We start from the raw sequence: 14815 nt of genomic DNA, 5'->3' as shown, positions 1-14815 counted from the left end.
CACTTTTCTACTTCCACAATTTTCAGCCGATTTTCACCGTTCAAATTTTAAACTATTCTGCTATTTCTGCTAATGATCGCTATGACTTTTGGTATTTTTAACTCTTATACTTTTTAAAATATTATGCTTTTTATGCTTTTTTTTGTCCCATTGAAATGAATGGAAAACTTCCAAAATTCTGCTAAAACTTGCTTGTTTTTGAAACTTAACTACTTTGTCCTACTTTCACCTAGAACAACCATTCAAACTTTAAAATGTTCTCAAATTACTGGGCTATTCATGACTGATTCAGCTTTTTCATATCTGTTACCATTTTCATCTTATCCCTGTTTAAGTTTTCAGTTTCATTTTTGTGATTTTTCACAAAATACATGCGTTGTTATGGTTGCTATGCACTTGGCTTTCAGTGAGCCACTGTAAGTTTTGCAGTCTTCTCTTCATGTCCGAACAACTTCTTGCTACTTGTTCAATTTTCACTCAACCCACACTAATTATACATCAAAACGTAGGTATTTATGCTGGCTTTCAGAAAATGTCACTATCATTGTTGTGGGATTTATAGAATTTTGGCAAATCTCCTCAGACCAACACAAAGTCTCAAAAATCCCCATAGAAAGTCAATGGAGAGTTTGTTCAAAATCACCGCTTGATTTCTGTAATGAGAGGCATTTTCAAATCGTCATATCTCCCCAACGAAGCAAAGTTAAGACATGAGGCTTGTGCCAATATATCTTCAGACACTCCTGACGCTCACAATTCAAGAATTTTTTTCTCATCTATTACCATTTGGTCATGAATTGGGTTTGTTTGAGGGTAGGAAATTTGTCCCTCGCTCAGATTTCTTCAGATTTCAAACTCTTGAAATGAGGCACTTTTTTCTATCGTCATATCTTTTGATAGATTTCCACAGAGACCTGAAAATTTCCATGACTGTTCACCAAAGTCTGCTGTCTCTCACAGTGAAAGAATGATATCGATACTCCAAATAGATTTAGAGTTAGAAAGCGTTGTTTGAGGGCAAGTCAAGGCAGTTTTCGCTTCGCCTCTACTCAGTTATGGTGCATTAGAAGTCAAATATATTCAATAACTCATATTTTAATGATAAATTGTCAACACTTTAAGATTCCCCTATCTCTTCTGAACAAAACGATTGTAAGAATGACCGTTCTAGCCCCTACGGTTAGGAAATTATAGCCATTTGTTTGAGGGGAGTCCTCACTATGGAAAATAGACAGCACAAATCCTGTCTCTCTCTGTGTGTGTGTGTAAGCTGGTGCACCTGTTTTGGCGGGAAAAGTATACAGCCTCTCTGATTGGTGGATTCAAATTTAGCAGCTCCCAGGCTGCTTGACTGACCTAGAAACTTGCTTGTCTCTCCTGTGTGTGTGTGTGTGTGTGTGTGTGTGTGTGTGTGTGTGTGTGTGTGTGTGTGTGTGTGTGTGAGAGAGAGAGAGAGAGAAAGGAGGCGAGAGAGAGTTTTATTGGAGCATCTTATTATATGATTTAAATTCAATATATTTAGACTGGTTGACTGAATTTGATCCTGTGTGTGTCTCTCTGTGCATGTGTGTTTCCATATGTGTCCATATTTGTGATTGTGTCACTGTTATACTTTTTTTTTGCTGATTTTTTTTTCATTTAACAATTACATTTGAGGGACCCTTAGCATGTTCAGGATTCTTTCAGCTGTTCATTTTGCTTTTCCAATTTTTCTGTTTAAGTTATTACTATTCTGTTGAGTCATAGCATTTCTGCTGCTTTTCAGTATTTGTGCTAAATACAGCATTTCTGCAAAATCATACTATGTCTGCTATTTTATGAGATTTGTGCTAAATACAGCATTTCTGCTAAATCATACTCTTTCTGCTATTTCATAAGATTTGTGCTAAATATAGTGTTTCTGCTATTTCTGCCAAATTTAGTATTTTTGATTAATTAGGTTTTTCTACCAAATCATAGTACAGTTTTACTGCTTTTTATAGGATTTTAGAGGATATTTATATTGCTTAATATAGTATTTCTGCTTTTCATAGGATTTGTGCTTAATATAGTTTTTCTAAAAATGTAGTATTTATGCTTAATCATACTATTTGTATATATTTCTGCCAGGTCCCCAGGCAGCTAATCCTCTGTGAGGACTGATACATACAAATACATATGAGGGCCTGCACGGCTTCCCAGCCAGTCAATCATATCTGGGGTCTGCCCTTTCTTCTCTCGTCATATCTTTTTGATAGATTTCCACAAAGACCTGAAAATTTCCATGACTGTTCACCAAAGCCTGCTGTCTCTTACGGTGAAAGAATTATATCGATACTCCAAATAGATTTAGAGTTAGAAAGCGTTGTTTGAGGGCAGGTCAAGGCAGTTTTTGCTTCGCCTCTACTCAGTTATGGTGCATTACAAGTCAAATATCTTTAATAATTCATATTTTAATGATAAATTGTTAACACTTGAAGATTCCCCCATCTCTTCTGAACAAAACGGTGTAAGAATGACCGTTCTAGCCCCTACGGTTAGGAAATTATGGCCATTTGTTTGAGAGGAATCCTCACTATGAGAAATACACTGCAGAAATCCTGTCTCTCTCTGTGCTGAGTGTGTAAAAACGGCTGCACCTGTTTTGGCGGGAAAAAGTACACAGCCTCTCTGATTGGTGGATTCAAATTTAGCAGCTCCCAGGCTGCTTGACTGACCTAGAAACTTGCTTGTCTCTCCCTATGTGTGTGTGTGTGTGTGTGTGTGTGTGTGTGTGTGTGTGTGTGTGTGTGAGAGAGAGAGAAAGGGAGGCGAGAGAGAGTTTTTATGGGAGCATCTTATTATATGATTTAAATTCAATATATTTAGACTGGTTGACTGAATTTGATCCTGTGTGTGTCTCTCTGTGCATGTGTGTTTCCATATGTGTCCATATTTGTGATTGTGTCACTGTTATACTTTTTTTGCTGATTTTTTCATTTAACAATTACATTTGAGGGACCCTTAGCATGTTCAGGATTCTTTCAGCTGTCCACTTTGCTTTTCCAATTTTTCTATTTAAGTTATTACTATTGTGTTGAGTCATAGCATTTCTGCTGCTTTTCAGAATTTGTGCTAAATACAGCATTTCTGCAAAATCATACTATGTCTGCTATTTTATGAGATTTGTCCTAAATACGGCATTTCTGCTAAATCATACTCTTTCTGCTATTTCATAAGATTTGTGCTAAATATAGTGTTTCTGCTATTTCTGCCAAATTTAGTATTTTTGATTAATTAGGGTTTTTCTACCAAATCATAGTACAGTTTTACTGCTTTTTATAGGATTTTTAGAGGATATTTATATTGCTTAATATACTATTTCTGCCAAATATAGTATTTCTGCTTAATTATAGTATTTCTGCCATTTTATAGTTTTTGTGCTAAAACATAGTATTTCTACTAAATGTAGTATTTATGCTTAATCATACTATTTGTATATATTTCTGCCAGGTCCCCAGGCAGCTAATCCTCTGTGAGGACTGATACATATAAAATTTACATATCAGGGCCTGCACGGCTTCCCAGCCAGCCAATCATATCTGAGGTCTGCCCTTTCTTCTCTCGTCATATCTCAGCGACAGATGTACAAAGAGCAATGCCAATCACAGTCAAAGTACACCAAAGTCCGCTGATTCACCCAGTACAAGAATTATGCTTCTAGTCCACCTAGTTTTTGAGTTACACGACATTTTGTAACTCCAAAAAACAGCGTTTTTCGCCTCTCACCGCAATCTAATTCTGACTGCTCATCAGCCTGTTTTCCAGGCGCTCGCTCTCTTTCCCAATTCTGCAAACATTTATGATTTTAGCAGCTTTTCTAATATGGACCTCAGATTCTTGTTAACACTCCATGGCACAAATACTGTTCCCTTTAGGCTCTGTGTATGTGTGTGTGTATCAATATTTCTCCCATTTTAAAGTATTACTCCTCCATAATTGTATTTCTGTTAAATCAAAGTACTTTTACTACATCTTAGTACTTCTGCTCAATAGTAGTATTTCTGCTAAATCATAGTATTTCTACTATATTATATTTTTCTTTCTAAATATAGCATTTCTGCTATATAATTGTATTACTGCTATGTTATAATATTTGTGCTAAACGAGAGTATTTCTGCTGAAACATAGTATTTCTGCCAAATGATAGTATTTCTGTCAAATTACAGTATTTGTGCTAAAACATAGTATTTTTTAAAAAACATTTCAATATTAATAGTAAATTACAGTGTCTCTGGTAAATCGCAGCATTTCTGCTATGTTGTACTGTTTTTCTAAATCATAGTATTTCTGTAATGTTTAAGAATGTTTGGCTAAATATATTCTTTCTGTTATCTTATACTATTTCTCCTAAATTCTTGTATTTTTGAGAAGTTATCGTGTTTCTGGTAAGTTACAATATTTCTGCTAAGTTCTGCTATGCTATTGTATTTCTGCCAAGTATTATGTTTCCTCTAAGATATTGCAGTTCTGCTAAGTTACTACATTTTAGCAAAGTTCCTTTGCTTCTGCAAAGTTTTTACAAATTCTGCAACTTTTCAGCTTTTTCTGCTAGTTTCAGCAGACAGCTTCAGCGTTCCAGCATCCACACTGCATTTTCGCAGGAAATGCAAATTTTTTCTAGTTGTGTGGATGCTGGAGGCATCCACACTATTGAGTTCCTGTTTCTCTTTATTCTTTATTATTATTATTATTATTATTATTCTTCAAGTTGCTTCCGACGCTTTTTTGCTGTTTAACTACTTCAACAATTTTTGTGCTATTTTCACCGCTCAAATTTTAAACTATTCTGCTATTTCTGCTAAAGTGTGCTATGACTTTTGGTATTTTTGCTGTTATACTTTTTAAAATATTAAGCTTTTTATGCAATTTTTGTCCCATTGAAATGAATGGAAAACTTCCAAAATTCTGCTAAAACTTACTCATTTTTGAAACTTAACTACTTTCTCATACTTTCGCCTAGAACAACCATTCAAATTTTAAAATGTTCACAAATTATTGGGCTATTCATGAATGATTCAGCTTTTTCATATCTGTTACCGTTTTCATCTTATCCCTCTTTAAGTTTTGAGTTTCATCTTTGTGATTTTTCACAAAATACATGCGTTGTTATGGTTGCTATGCAGTTGGTTCTAAGTGAGCCACTGTACCTTTGGCAATTTTCTCTTCATGTCCGAACAACTTCTTGCTACTCGCTCAATTTTCACTCAACCCACACAAATTATACATCAAAATGTAGGTATTTTTGCTGGCTTTCAGAAAATGTCACCATCATTGTTGTCAGATTTATAGAATTTTGGCAAATCTCCTCAGACCAACACAAAGTCGCAAAACTCTCCATAGAAAGTCAATGGAGAGCTTGTTCAAAATCATCGCTTGATTTCTGTAATGAGAGGCATATTCGAATCGTCATATCTCCTTAACGAAGCGAAGTTAAAACATGAGGCTTGTCCCCGTATATCTTCAGACACTCCTGACGCTCACAATTCAAGAATTTTTTTCTCACCTATTACCGTTCTGAAATGAGTTAGACTTGTTTGAGGGTAGGAAATTTGTCCCTCGCTCAGATTTCTTCAGATTTCAAACTCTGGAAATGAGGCACTTTTTTCTCTCGTCATATGTTTTTGATAGATTTCCACAGAGACCTGAAAATTTCCATGACTGTTCACCAAAGCCTGCTGTCTCTTACGGTGAAAGAATGATATCTATACTCCAAATAGATTTAGAGTTAGAAAGCGTTGTTTGAGGGCAAGTCAAGGCAGTTTTCGCTTGCCTCTACTCAGTTATGGTGCATTAGAAGTCAAATATCTTCAATAATTCATATTTTAATGATAAATTGTCCACACTGTAAGATTCCCCCATCTCTTCTGAACAAAACGGTGTAAGAATGACCGTTCTAGCCCCTACGGTTAGGAAATTATGGCCATTTGTTTGAGAGGAATCCTCACTATGAGAAATACACTGCAGAAATCCTGTCTCTCTCTGTGCTGAGTGTGTAAAAACGGCTGCACCTGTTTTGGCGGGAAAAAGTACACAGCCTCTCTGATTGGTGGATTCAAATTTAGCAGCTCCCAGGCTGCTTGACTGACCTAGAAACTTGATTTTCTCTCCCTGTTTGTGTGTGTGTGTGTGTGTGTGTGTGTGACAGAGAGAGAGAGAAAGGGAGGGCGAGAGAGAGTTTTTATGGGAGCATCTTATTATATGATTTAAATTCAATATATTTAGACTGGTTGACTGAATTTGATCCTGTGTGTGTCTCTCTGTGCATGTGTGTTTCCATATGTGTCCATATTTGTGATTGTGTCACTGTTATACTTTTTTTTTGCTGATTTTTTCATTTAACAATTACATTTGAGGGACCCTTAGCATGTTCAGGATTCTTTCAGCTGTCCATTTTCCTTTTCTTTTTAAGTTATTACTATTGTGTTGAGTCATAGCATTTCTGCTGCTTTTCAGTATTTGTGCTAAATACAGCATTTCTGCAAAATCATACTATGTCTGCTATTTCATAAGATTTGTGCTAAATACAGCATTTCTGCTAAATCATACTCTTTCTGCTATTTCATAAGATTTGTGCTAAATATAGTGTTTCTGCTATTTCTGCCAAATTTAGTATTTTGATTAATTAGGGTTTTTCTACCAAATCATAGTACAGTTTTACTGCTTTTTATAGGATTTTTAGAGGATATTTATATTGCTTAATATAGTATTTCTGCTTTTTATAGGATTTGTGCTTAATATAGTTTTTCTAAAAAATGTAGTATTTATGCTTAATCATACTATTTCTATATATTTCTGCCAGGTCCCCAGGCAGCTAATCCTCTGTGAGGACTGATACATACAAATACATATCAGGGCCTGCACGGCTTCCCAGCCAGCCAATCATATCTGGGGTCTGCCCTTTCTTCTCTCGTCATATCTCAGCGACAGATGTACAAAGAGCAATGCAAATCACAGTCAAAGTACACGAAAGTACGCTGATTCACCCAGTACAAGAATTATGCTTCTAGTCCACCGAGTTTTTGAGTTACACGACGTTTTGTAACTGCAAAACGGCGTTTTTCGCCCTCACCGCAATCTGATTCTGACTGCTCATCACCCTGTTTTCCAGGCGCCGCTCTCTTTCCCAGTGGCGCAGTTGGTAATGACACAGGTCTGCAACCCAAAGGTCGTGGGTTCATTACACCTTGGGCAACATGTGTTTTTTCCTACAAATTAATACACTATCACAGACCACTAATTCATATTCATCATTTATTACAATTCTGCAACCTTTTATGATTTTACCAGCTTTTCTAACATGGACCTCAGATTCTTCTTAACACTCCATGGCACAAATACTGTTCCCTTTAGGCTCTGTGTGTGTGTGTGTGTGTGTGTGTGTGTGTGTGAGAGAGAGAGAGAGAGCAAGAGAGAGAGAGCCTTTTGATGGGAGCATCTTATTATATCACTTAAATTCAATATATTTAGACTGGTTGACTGAATTTGGTCCTGTGTGTGTCTCTCTGTGCATGTGTGTTTCCATATGTGCCCATATTTGTGATTGTGTGACTGTTATACTTTTTTTTTTTTTTTTTTTTTTTTCAATTAACAATTAGATTTGAGGGACCCTTAGCATGTTCAGGATTTTTCCAGCTGTCCATTTTGCTTTTCCAATTTTTCTATAAGTTATTACTGTTGTGCTAAGTCATAGCATTTCTGCTGCTTTTCAGTATTTGTGCTAAATACAGGATTTCTGCTAAATCATACTATTTCTGCTATTTTATGAGATTTGTGCCAAATACAGCATTTCTGCTAAATCATATTATTTCTGCTATTTCATAAGATTTGTACTAAATATAGTGTTTCTGCCAAATATAGTATTTCTGCTTAATTATAGTATTTCTGCCATTTTATAGTATTTGTGCTAAAACATAGTATTTCTACTAAATGTAGTATTTATGCTTAATCATACTATTTGTATATATTTCTGCCAGGTCCCCAGGCAGCTAATCCTCTGTGAGGACTGATACATATAAAATTTACATATCAGGGCCTGCACGGCTTCCCAGCCAGCCAATCATATCTGAGGTCTGCAGTTTCTTCTCTCGTCATATCTCAGCGACAGATGTACAAAGAGCAATGCAAATCACAGTCAAAGTACACGAAAGTACGCTGATTCACCCAGTACAAGAATTATGCTTCTAGTCCACCTAGTTTTTGAGTTACACGACGTTTTGTAACTCCAAAAAACAGCGTTTTTCGCCTGTCACCGCAATCTAATTCTGACTGCTCATCACCCTGTTTTCCAGGCACTCGCTCTCTTTCCCAGTGGCGCAGTTGGTAATGACACAGGTCTGCAACCCAAAGGTCGTGGGTTCAATTACACCTTGGGCAACATGTTTTTTTTCCCTACAAATTAATACACTATCACAGACCACTAATTCATACTCATCATTTATTACCATTCTGCAAACTTTTATGATTTTACCAGTTTTTCTAATATGGACCTCAGATTCTTGTTACTCCATGACACAAATACTGTTCCCTTTAGGCTCTGTGTGTGTGTGTGTGTGTATCAATATTTCTCCCATTTTAAAGTATTACTCCTCCATAATTGTATTTCTGTTAAATCAAAGTACTTTTACTACATCTTAGTACTTCTGCTCAATCATAGTATTTCTGCTAAATCATAGTATTTCTACTATATTATATTTTTCTTTCTAAATATAGCATTTCTGCTATATAATTGTATTACTGCTATGTTATAATATTTGTGCTAAACCAGAGTATTTCTGCTGAAACATAGTATTTCTGCCAAATGATAGTATTTCTGTCAAATTACAGTATTTGTGCTAAAACATAGTATTTATTTTAAAAATTTCAATATTAATAGTAAATTACAGTGTCTCTGGTAAATTGCAGCATTTCTGCTATGTTGTACTGTTTTTCTAAATCATAGTATTTCTGTAATGTTTAAGAATGTTTCGCTAAATATATTCTTTCTGTTACCTTATACTGTTTCTCCTAAATTCTTGCATTTTTGAGAAGTTATCGTGTTTCTGCTAAGTTACAATATTTCTGCTAAGTTCTGCTATGCTATTGTATTTCTGCCAAGTATTATGTTTCCTCTAAGATATTGCAGTTCTGCTAAGTTACTACATTTTAGCAAAGTTCCTTTGCTTTTGCAAAGTTTTTACAAATTCTGCAACTTTTCAGCTTTTTCTGCTAGTTTCAGCAGACAGCTTCAGCATTACAGCATCCACACTGCATTTTCGCAGGAAATGCAAATTTTTCTAGTTATTATTATTATTCTTCAAGTTGCTTCCGTACGTTTTTTGCTGTTTAACTACTTCAACAATTTTTGTGCTATTTTCACCGTTCAAATTTTAAACTATTCTGCTATTTCTGCTAAAGTGTGCTATGACTTTTTGGTATTTTTGCTGTTATACTTTTTAAAATATTAAGCTTTTTATGCAATTTTTGTCCCATTGAAACGAATGGAAAACTTCCAAAATTCTGCTAAAACTTGCTTGTTTTTGAAACTTAACGACTTCCTCATACTTTCACCTAGAACAACCATTTAAACTTTAAAATGTTCACAAATTATTGGGCTATTCCTGTCTGATTCAGCTTTTTCATATCTGTTACCATTTTCATCTTATCCCTCTTTAAGTTCTGAGTTTCATTTTTCTGATTTTTCAGAAAATACATGCGTTGTTATGGTTGCTATGCAGTTGGTTCTAAGTGAGCCACTCTTCCTTTTCAATCTTCTCTTCATGTCCGAACAACTTCTTTCTACTCGCTCAATTTTCACTCAACCCACACAAATTATACATCAAAACGTAGGTATTTTTGCTGGCTTTCAGAAAATGTCACCATCATTGTTGTGGGATTTATAGAATTTTGGCAAATCTCCTCAGAGCAACACAAAGTCCCAAAATCCCCATAGAAAGTCAATGGAGAGTTCGTTTAAAATCACCGCTGGATTTCTCTAATGAGAGGCATTTTCGAATCGTCATATCTCCTTAACGAAGCGAAGTTAAGACATGAGGCTTGTGCCAATATATCTTCAGACACTCCTGATGCTCACAATTCAAGAATTTTTTCTCATCTATTACCATTTGGCCATGAATTGGGTTTGTTTGAGGGTAGGAAATTTGTCCTTCGCTCAGATTTCTTCAGATTTCAAACTCTGGAAATGAGGCACTTTTTTTCTCTCGTCATATCTTTTGATGGATTTCCACAGAGACCTGAAAATTTCCATGACTGTTCACCAAAGCCTGCTGTCTCTTACGGTGAAAGAATGATATCAATACTCCAAATAGATTTAGAGTTAGAAAGCGTTGTTTGAGGGCAAGCCAAGGCAGTTTTCGCTTGCCTCTACTCAGTTATGGTGCATTAGAAGTCAAATATCTTCAATAATTCATACTTTAATGATAAAGTGTCAACACTTTAAGATTCCCCATCTCTTATGAACAAACGGTGTAAGAATGACCATTCTAGCCCCTACGGTTAGGAAATTATGGTCATTTGTTTGAGGGGAGTCGTCATTATGAGAAATAGACTGCAAAAATCCTGTGTCTCTCTGTGCTGCGTGCACCTGTTTTGGCGGGAAAAAGTGCACAGGCTCTCTGATTGGTGGATTCAAATTCAGCAGCTCCCAGGCTGCTTGACCGAGCTAGAAACTTACTTACTATCTCTCCTGTGTGTGTGTGTGTGTGTGTGTGTGTGTGTGTGTGTGTGTGTGTGTGTGTGTGAGAGAGAGAGAGAGAGAGAGAGAGAGAGAGAAAGCCTTTTATGGGATGATCTCATTGTAAGATTCAAATTCAATATATTTAGACTGGTTGACTGAATTGGCTCTTTTGTGTGTGTGTGTGTGTGTGTGTGTGTGTGTGTGTGTGTGTGTGTGTGTGTGACAGAGAGAGAGAGAGAGAGAGAGAGCCTTTTATGGGATCATCTCATTGTAAGATTTAAATTCAATGTATTTAGACTGGCAGACTGAATTGGATCTTGTGTGTGTGTGTGTGTGTGTGTGTGTGTGTGTGTGTGTGTGTGTGTGTGTGTGTGTGTGTGTGACAGAGAGAGAGAGAGAGAGAGAGAGAGAGAGAGAGAGAGAGAAAGCCTTTTTATGGGATGATCTCATTGTAAGATTCAAATTCAATATATTTAGACTGGTTGACTGAATTGGATCTTGTGTGTGTGTGTGTGCGTGTGTGTGTGTGTGTGTGTGTGTGTGTGACAGAGAGAGAGAGAGAGAGAGCCTTTTCATGGGATGATCTCATTGTAAGATTTAAATTCAATATATTTAGACTGGTTGACTGAATTGGATCGTGTGTGTGTGTGTGTGTGTGTGTGTGTTTCCATATGTGTCCATATTTGTGATTGTGTGGCTGTTATATATTTTTTTACCGATTTTTTTTCAATTAATAAGTATATTTGAAGGACCCTTAGCATGTTCAGTATTTTTTCAGCTGTCCATTTTGCTTTTCCAATTTTTCTGTTTAAGTTATTACTATTGTGCTAAATCATAGCATTTCTGTTGTTTTATAAGATTTTTGCTAAATTTAGTATTTCTGATTAATTATAGTTTTTCTACCAAATCATAGTACAGTATTTTTGCTTTTTATAGGTTTTTTATAGGATATTTATATTGCTTGATATAGTATTTCTGCTTATTATGGGATTTGTGCTTAATATAGTATTTCTGCTAAATGTAGTATTTATGCTTAATCATAGTATTTCTATATATTTCTGCCAGGTCCCCAGGCAGCCAATCCTCTGTGAGGACTGAGGCATTCAAATTTACATATCAGGGCCTGCACGGCTTCTCACCCAGCCAATCATATCTTAGGGATGCAACATTCAAATTTACAAATCAGGGCCTGCACGGCTTCCCAGCCAGCCAATCATATCTGAGGTCTGCCCTTTCTTCTCTCGTCATATCTCAGCGACAGATGTACAAAGAGCAATGCAAATCACAGTCAAAGTACACCAAAGTCCGCTGATTCACCCAGTACAAGAATTATGCTTCTAGTCCACCTAGTTTTTGAGTTACACGACGTTTTATAACTCAAAAACGGCGTTTTTCGCCTCTCACCGCAATCTAATTCTGACTGCTCATCACCCTGTTTTCCAGGCGCTCGCTCTCTTTCCCAATTCTGCAAACATTTATGATTTTAGCAGCTTTTCTAATATGGACCTCAGATTCTTGTTAACACTCCATGGCACAAATACTGTTCCCTTTAGGCACTGTGTATGTGTGTGTATCAATATTTCTCCCATTTTAAAGTATTACTCCTCCATAATTGTATTTCTGTTAAATCAAAGTACTTTTACTACATCTTAGTACTTCTGCTCAATCATAGTATTTCTGCTAAATCATAGTATTTTGCCAAATTATGGTTTTTGTGCCAAATCATAACATTTGTTTTATGTTATAGTATTACTACTAAGTGGAGGAATTTCTGTCATGTTACAGTATATGTGCTGATTACAGTATTTCTGCTAAATCATAGTATTTCTACTATATTATATTTTTCTTTTCTAAATATAGCATTTCTGCTATATAATTTTATTTCTGCTATGTTATAATATTTGTGCTAAACCAGAGTATTTCTGCTGAAACATAGTATTTCTGCCAAATGATAGTATTTCTGTCAAATTACAGTATTTGTGCTAAAACATAGTATGTTTTTTTTAAATTTCAATATTAATAGTATTTTACAGTGTCTCTGGTAAATCGCAGCATTTCTGCTATGTTGTACTGTTTTTCTAAATCATAGTATTTCTGTAATGTTTAAGAATGTTTGGCTAAATATATTCTTTCTGTTATCTTATACTATTTCTCCTAAATTCTTGTATTTTTGAGAAGTTATCGTGTTTCTGGTAAGTTACAATATTTCTGCTAAGTTCTGCTATGCTATTGTATTTCTGCCAAGTATTATGTTTCCTCTAAGATATTGCAGTTCTGCTAAGTTACTACATTTTAGCAAAGTTCCTTTGCTTCTGCAAAGCTTTTACAAATTCTGCAACTTTTCAGCTTTTTCTGCTAGTTTCAGCAGACAGCTTCAGCATTACAGCATCCACACTGCATTTTCGCAGGAAATGCAAATTTTTCTAGTTATTATTATTTTCCTTTTTCCGCCTGAAATTTTGCAGCGTATCTCGCCCCGCAGTTTTGAGACAAGCTTCATATATCTTACCTCATTTTGTGCGGCTGGATCTGGAATGGTGTGCTATGACTTTTGGTGTTTATGAATTTTATAGTTTTTTTAATATTAATATTTTAGTGAAAATTTTCCCGCGCTCCTCTGCCAAACAGTTTTGACAATAGGGTTACATATGTTACATCATTTTGTGCGGCTGAAGCTGGACTAGTATGGTGTGACTTTTGGTGTTTATGACTTTTATAGTTTTTGAAATATTTAGATTTTAGTGCAAATTTAGGCCAATTCATCTTTTGGCGCCAAATAAACAGACTTCATTTGTGGTGTGTTGGCGCCATCTTTTGGTCCCATTGAAACAAATTTCAAACTTCATTTGTGGTGTGTTGGCTCTCTCTAGTGGTATGCCGGGAGTGGTACAGCCTGTCTACCCTTATTTGGATACCGTAATGATGACAATATCAATGGCGCGCACAGCCTCGCTGCTTTCAGGAACCATTGAGGTTTTAAGGTTGCGCGAACCATTGAATAGTTACGGTAAACACAATGGCTTCTATGCTTGGTGGAAAACTCCATATCCCACAATTCATAGCACGCCTCTACAGAGTGAACAATGGCGGCCACCACTTCGTTTTATATGTCTTTTATTCGTGTTTCTAGGTCACAAAATCAACTTTTAAGATATTTTCAGGCGAGAATGTAGGTGTGTAAACTTCAAATATCTGCTTGTTTTATCAAGACATCCCATTATTAGCGACAATGCTCTGACGACCTCGGTCCTGCCTGACAGCTAGCCGGCTACCTAGCTAGCTGCCGCACTTGGCTGCAAATGGACAGCGAGGGGACTCTCTCTCCTTTCACCTCCCGGTCTCGCAAATGCTCGCACAGAATCGGAGTTACAGCTGGATGTGGAAAAAATAACTGAGTTGTTTGGTGGTGCTATAATGCGGAGCTACAACAGTGGGCAGCTATCCACCGGTGTATGACAGAAAGGACATGCCGCGACCGCCGATCGACCGGTGTTTGCTAACGCGGAGGTCAATCGTGGATCAGGGAAAGCGAAGGCAGGAGCGTGAGGTGAACTGAATTTCAGGTAAGAAGTTATGACCTGCACTCTATTTGGGTCAGATATAAACCGAGTTTAGGTGTAGTTTATTTAGCAGCAGTTCTCTTATGTGTTGCTGATAGTCGGCTAGCTAGCTAGCGCCGCTAGCATAGTTAGCTCGCGCCGCTAGCAACCCCCTTCGTGAAAAAGCACCCAGGCTTGGCTTATATTGAGGCGGGTGAAACTCGTGTCAGCACCGGTCGCTCTCTATTTGGGTCAGATATAAACCGAGTTTAGGTGTAGTTTGTTTAGCAGCAGTTCTCTTATGTGTTGCTGATAGCCGGCTAGCTAGCTAGCGCCGCTAGCATAGTTAGCTCGCGCCGCTAGCAACCCTTCGTGAAAAAGCACCCAGGCTTGGCTTATATTGAGGCGGGTGAAACTCGTGTCAGCACCGGTCGCTCTCTATTTGGGTCAGATATAAACCGAGTTTAGGTGTAGTTTGTTTAGCAGCAGTTCTCTTATGTGTTGCTGATAGTCGGTTAGCTAGCTAGCGCCGCTAGCATAGTTAGCTCGCACCGCTAGCAACCCTTCGTGAAAAAGCACCCAG

The sequence above is a fragment of the Oreochromis aureus genome, linkage group 9 (genome assembly GCF_013358895.1).
Source record: "Oreochromis aureus strain Israel breed Guangdong linkage group 9, ZZ_aureus, whole genome shotgun sequence".
Taxonomy (NCBI): domain Eukaryota; kingdom Metazoa; phylum Chordata; class Actinopteri; order Cichliformes; family Cichlidae; genus Oreochromis; species Oreochromis aureus.
Note: the sequence above shows the minus strand (reverse complement) of the source record.